The sequence below is a fragment of the Capsicum annuum genome, chromosome 1, assembly GCF_002878395.1.
Source record: "Capsicum annuum cultivar UCD-10X-F1 chromosome 1, UCD10Xv1.1, whole genome shotgun sequence".
NCBI lineage: Eukaryota > Viridiplantae > Streptophyta > Magnoliopsida > Solanales > Solanaceae > Capsicum > Capsicum annuum.
Genome location: NC_061111.1, coordinates 243,021,099 through 243,027,954, shown reverse-complemented (window position 1 = coordinate 243,027,954; position 6,856 = coordinate 243,021,099). Strand labels below are relative to the sequence as shown.

At 34.9% G+C, this 6,856-nt stretch overlaps 1 long non-coding RNA gene across 2 annotated transcripts in view; it reads right to left on the bottom strand.

Moving 5' to 3' along the window:
- Positions 1-6,190, bottom strand: part of LOC124889344 — a 15,981-nt gene extending 9,791 nt beyond the window's left edge. The window contains exon 1 of one of the 2 annotated variants that reach the window (XR_007048259.1): positions 4,613-6,190. This is a non-coding gene — a long non-coding RNA (uncharacterized LOC124889344). The remainder of the gene's footprint in view (positions 1-4,612) is intronic. The other variant, XR_007048260.1, reaches the window with a different exon arrangement.
- Positions 6,191-6,856: the final 666 nt, after the last annotated feature.

Below are 6,856 nucleotides of genomic sequence, written 5' to 3'. Positions count from 1 at the left end.
TTATATACATATATATTATTTACTTTTACTTAATTTCTCTTTAATTTTTACAAACCTATTCAATTTCCTAAAACCTATGACCCGATATAGTTAAAACTTTTCAATTTTCTCTGTGCATAGTTTGTGAACTTATTTGTGGAATTTAACACTGCAAGACATATGTCATGTTAGCAATTACTGTTTTTACTCTGTGAGCAATCTTATTAATATCATGTTAGTTGCTATTTTTACACAAAATTGAAAATCATTGCGCCATATTAATATTTATTTTATGAGCATTTTTTTATCGGTTAAAATAAAGATTGAACTATTAATGACCAAAAATTGATAAAAAAATATATTTAGCATGTTTAAAAATCAGAAAATCAATTAACCAAAGATAATACATAAAATTGAATGACCAATGCACACCCCTAATAGAAAGGGATCTAGAAGGACATTTTACAAGCTTACTGTCCGTAAAGTGTAATTCATTCTACTTATTAAAAAACTTGGGAATTTGTTTGAAGTAATTACTACTGCCAAAAGCAAATCAAAATCAATCTGATCATATTGGTACTTCTCCACCAGCAGTTGCTCCTTCTCCGAGGTAAGAAATTGTTTTCTTAACCAAGTAGTCCCCCAACTGTTCGATCAAATGTCTGTATGAAAGTTGCTGTACAAACACTCCTTGTTTGGGTTTATTTTTGAGATCTTTATTGTCGCCCAACTGTTTGATGAAATGTCTATATGAAAGTTGCTGTACAAACACTCCCTTTTTTTGGTTTATTGTTGAGATCTTTACTGTCGCCCAACTGTTTCATGAAATGTCTGTATGAAAGTTGCTGTACAAACACTCCTTTTTTTGGTTTATTGTTGAGATCTTTATTGTCGCCCAACTGTTCGACCAAATGTCTGTAAGAAAGTTTCTGTACGACGACTCCTTTTTGTTTGTTTGTTTGTTGTTGAGATCCTTATTGTCGCTCACTGATTGATGAAATGTCTGTGTAAAAGTTGCGGCACAAAAAAGACTCCTTTTTTGTGGCACCCAGATCTGAATTTTTCTCTCGTAATTCATGATATTACTAGTATGAGGTATGAATTTATTTATCGGCAAGTGACAACAGTTTTTTTTTTTGATAACCGTGGTGTCGTGGTGTCTGGGCCAGCTTGTGCACACCTCGATTAATTCCACGGGATAACTGCCACCTCACCTCCCACTAGCAATAGATACCAGGTAAACTCTATCCACTAAAGGGTAGGACAAATGGGAAGAAATCACTTAGTGTTTTTAGTCTCTGCTGGGATGACAACAACCTTTACTTAGGCTTCCTATATGGGTGTTGAGTTTGACTTGATCTTACTTCAGAATTTATAGCCTGTTTGGTCGATCTTTTGGGAGGCTAAAAGTGCTTGCTTTTCTCCCTGTAAGTGCTTTTTTTAAAAGAAGTGTGTTTGGCCGAGCTTTTAGGAGAAAAATAAGTGCTTTTGGTGAGTAGCATCAAAAATTATTTTCAGCTACTTAAAAAATGTAGCTTCACTTCAAAACTACTTTGAAAAAAATATACTTACAAGCACTTTTTAGAAGTTTGGCCAAACACTAATTGTGACTCAAAGTTTTTTACCCAAATGTAAATGGCTTCTCGCCAAAAATACTTTTTTGAAATGCACCATCAAAATAAGCTGTCAGTGCGGTTCAAAATGACTATACATATTTTGTTGCAAAATCAATTTTCGCTTTCGTTTAGCCACATAACTCTTTAAGTCACTCATGAATTTTTCTGTGTATTTTTCGAAGCAAAGTTCAAGGTTGTTCCTCCGTGTGATAGGATTAAATTTTGTAGTGGTCAGTTTATATACAGGGACCAGTGTACACTGTATCTTGAATCATAAGTCTTTTTTTTAAATTGATTTTCAGACCACAAGATTCTCAGTGCAAAATCTTGCAAACTCTTCCTGTAGTTCAGTACTATAATGGTAGGTTTCCACTTACTAGTTTGAGGAATGAAAATAAGAAAAGAAATTTAGAGGTACGATTGGTATGATAGAAATTAGCTAACTTAAGATATGCAAGACACTTTCTATTTTCTCACTAAAAGGGGAAGAAAAGCTTCCTTATTTGCGGATGGATGTTTTTTTTTCTTGATAAGTATCCAAATTCCACCTCTATGGCACTCATTTATGTTAAAACTTTGACATTTTTACCAGTCTTTGGTACCCAATAGTATCATCAAAACATGAACTTTTTTTCTACTTTATCCTACAATTTGTGCAATGCAATCTCTCGATCAAAGTAACTAATTATTTGTTTGATTTTAGAATGACATGATTTCACGTTACAGGGTTTTCATGAAGATATAGCTACCTGAGAAGCTACGTTGCTCAGACTCTGCCAAGTCGAAGTTGGTTCCATTGGAATCCATATGGTAACTCCTGGAATCATCTCTCTTCATTTTGAAGGTTGGATTAGGATGTGTTCTCATGCAAATGATCATGTTATTGCTTATGCTTAGGGAAGAAGCACGAGCTGAACTATCCTACACATGATTTGGAGATGGTCACTATGGTTTTTGCACTTAAGATTTGGAGACATTACTTATACGGTGAAACTTGTAAGATTTATACCGATCATAAGAGTTTGAAGTACATTTTTTGGTAGCGAGATCTAAATCTTCGGCAATGTCGGTGGATGAAATTACTCAAAGATTATGATTGGGCCATCTTGTATCATCCAGGAAAAGCTAATGTAGTAGCTGATGCTTTGAACAGGAAATCTATGGGTAGTTTGGCGCATATAGCTCCTGGAAAGAGACAGCTGGTGAAAGATATGCAGAAACTTGTAGGCAAAGGTGTCAGTTTTGGTGTTAGAAGGTCAGGGGTATTGTTGGCTTGTGTTTAAGCTAAATGTTCTTTGCTAGAGCGCATAAATACCATTCAATTTGAGGATATATAGTTGTGTAAATATCGAGATGAGGTCCTAGCTGGTTAAAGTAAGACGATGAGTGTTGATTGTGATGGTATTCTTCGAGTGGGTAATCGATTATGTGTACCAGTTATAGATGGGTTAAAACGAGCTATTGTTGAGGAAGCTCACAACTCCAGATATACCATTCACCCTGGTTCTACTAAGATGTATCATGACCTGAAGTAATTGTACTAGTGGGAAGGTATGAAAAAAGATGTTGTTAAATTTGTTTCTAGTTGCTTGACTTGTCAACAGGTTAAAGCGAAGCATCAACGACCAATAGGATTATTGCAAGAGATCAGGATTCCAGATTGGAAATGGCAAAGAGTTACCAAGGATTTTGCAATCGGGCTTCCACGAACCATTAAAGGCCCTAACTCTGTATGGGTAATTGTAGATCGACTTACTAAGTATGCTCACTTCCTGCCAGTAAAGACTACATATAGTGAAGTGAAATATGCTCAGTTATTTATGAATGAAATTGTCCGACTTCATGGAGTTCCATTATCCATCATTTCTGACAGAGGATCACAGTTCACTTCACGCTTTTGGAGATCTTTCCAAGAAGCATTGGGTACCCGAGTAGATCTTAGTACTGTATTTCATCCGCAGACAGACGGACAGTCTGAGCGTACTATATAAATTTTGAAGGATATGTTGAGAGCCTGCATTCTTTACTTTGGAGGTAGTTGGGATACTTACTTACCCTTAGCTGAATTTGCTTACAATAATAGTTTTCAGTCAAGCATTCAGATGGCTCCATATGAAGCCTTGTATGGTAAACAATGTCGTTCTCCTATCGGGTGGTTTGAAGTCAGAGAGGTTAAGGTTTTAGGACCAGACTTGGTACAGGATGCTATGGACAAGGTCCAATTGCTTAAACAAAGGTTGCTCACAGCTCAAAGCAGACAAAAGTCGTATGCTGACAGGAGAAGAAGAGATTTGGTGTTCGCAGTTGGGGATAAGTTTTTTCTACTAGTCTCTCCTATGAAAAGTGTGATGCGATTCGAAAAAAGAGGTAAATTAAACCCAAGGTATGTAAGACCTTATGAGATACTTGAGCGTATAACAGGTTGGGCTGCATATCAGTTGGTTCGGTTCGGTTTTGAAAATTATCGATTTTACTTATTCATTATCGGTTTATATATATGCTAAACTGTTAAAGAACCGTTACGATATCGATTAATTGGTTATTGGCTTATCGGTTTTTAATTGTTATCGGTTGGGTTATCGGGTTAGCCGTTAACATTAAACATATATAATTTAAAGTCCAAAACTAGTAAGCTACTGTAAACTGCCTACTACGGACTGCCTAGTGCTCTTTTTATGCACAAAACCACAAATATAAATTAGAATATAAAACATTCAAACTAATTAACTAAAGTCATAATTTTAAAACAGTCTACGGGTCTAGCACAAACAAAATAGGAAAATCCAAAGCAACAGTCACTCAATTTGAAAATTAAGTTCAAATTACAAACATAGTAATAATACTAATTATTACTCAAGTCTTAGTAAGAATTTTTGCAATTATGATTATTAAAGATAGTCCTTAGCATACTACATCAAAGATTGAACAAAAATTAAGATAAAGCAAAACAATTTTGAACTTTAACATAAGATTGAGGCATTGAGCAGTAAGAATGAGATGGTGTGAATCGTCTTTACCTGTTGAGCGCAGCAAATCATCTTTGCCTCTTTGGTGTGAGCTTGAATACCTCTTCTTCGTATGAATGCTGAGACTTAAGAGTGAGAGACGACTAAGTACTGACGAGGAGAGGCGCCACTAAGAAAGCAACTGAGCAAGAGAAGTCGCACGAGTGTTTCTGTGTTTATGAAATGTGAATTGTGAAAAAACCCTAAGTGGCTTCTGGCTAATTCACTTATTTGACTTATTTCACTGATAGAGTTAAAATGGGTATTGGGATATTGGGCCTTTAGGCCAAACGGTAATGACACTAATGGGACATGAATAAATGGGCTCAACAGTCATGTATATTGTGTTGTTTATATTGGGATATCGGGTTATCGGGCCACCCAATAAAAAGGGTAAATAAATTAAGGCCCGAACCGATAACCTGATTTCAAAAATCTTTGCCCTGAAATCCAACCCGATAGAGAAAAAAACAAACCGTTAACCCGATAAACATATTATCGGTTTGGGTTAGAGGTTTGGACCAAAATTTGCACAACCCTAATAGGACGAGTGGTTTATCGAGTGTCACTCCCTCCCTATATGTCTTTCGTCCATCCAGTGTTTCATGTCTCTATGCTAAGAAAGTGTATATCAGATTCTTCGCGCGTACTCAAAGCACCAACCTTGCAACTTGATGAGAACTTAACCTATGAGGAGGAACCTGTGCTATCATTGATCGATAAGTAAGAAGGTTACGGTCGAAAGAGTTGGTGTCCGTGAAAGTGTTATGGAAAAATCATACCATCGAAGAAGCTACGTGGGAGTCAGAAAAAGATATAAGACTCAAGTACCCTCACTTGTTTCAGTCTTCAGGTATGCACTTACTCTAAATTCGTGGATCGAATTTCTTAAGGTGGGGAGAATGTAATACCCCAACTTATAATTAGTGAGTAATTATAATTGAGAAAAAATATTTTATAAGAGATATGGGCTAAAGCCCATATTAATAAGAAAATGGAAAAGAATTTAGAAAAGTTAGGGTCGTGGCCCATATCCAATTAGGGTCGTGGCCCATATCCAATTCAAATTAAATTGGGAAAAACAATATATTATATATTGACAAAAAGGGCTTTTTCCATCAAAGGATTAAGAAGGCAAAGGTTAGGAACAACTAAGGCAGTAACTAATCTGCCAATCACGCTGAAGAGGGAAAAAATCAATTTTTCCTTCAGTTAAAAGAAAAGAAAGGTTTAAGGTTGATTAGAAAATTCTTCCAGGTTAAAGGTAAATCCGTTCTTATATCTTTATCATGATTTTTAGCTTTTATAATTTATTTTGGGTAGTAAAATTTAATTATCAAAGATAGGTTTCATCATTTTAAGGTGTGGTTTTGGACATGAAATTTAAGAAATTGAAGGTTACCATGGAAACCCGAGGGTTGAGTAGTCTAATTTTATCATGGAATTACCCTAAATAAGAGAATTAACTTGAGATTTGATATGATATGATTTTAGATTCGATCGAAGGGATTCCTATCAATTGTCCAAGGTGACAAGTTGGTATTTCAAAAATTGTACTGTGAGTAGTAATCTTATCATAATCTGTGTTAGTTAACTTGCATATTTTATTCTTGATTTTGATGAAATAATGAGTTACGAAATGCTTTGGAATTGCATGTGGGGCAAGTCCTTTACTTAATATGATATTGAAATGGTTATTTGAGATATGATATTATTACGATGAATATTCTTTACTTACATGCTATTAAGTATTTTTGATATATGTTTTATTCAAGTTCACATGTATTATTATTGATATGAATTTTAAAGTTATGTTCTATTCTGAAAGATGTTTTCATAAGAATATCCTATTGTTTTCAAAGAATTTATGAATGGGAGTAGACCTTGATTGAATTCCTTAGCTAACGGCGGAATCGTTAGACTTGGTGCACCTTGTATTTACTGATGAATGTTACAGCCCTCACTAGTGGGAAGGTAGAACTAGCATACTGTTACTGATATGATATGAGACTTCTTTACGAGGGATCCACTGTTATGGGTTATTCTTAATAAATAAGAATGTCACACTGATTACATGATTCATTCTTGGAAACCTCCCAAATTTGTAATATTTGATATGATACAATGCTTTATGAGTTTATACTGAACCATTGGTTCACTTCTCTTACATGAAATAATGATATTGTTTATTGTTACTATTTTTTGAAAGAGTATTTATTTCATAATATTTTTTGACTATCCCCATTAAAACGGTTA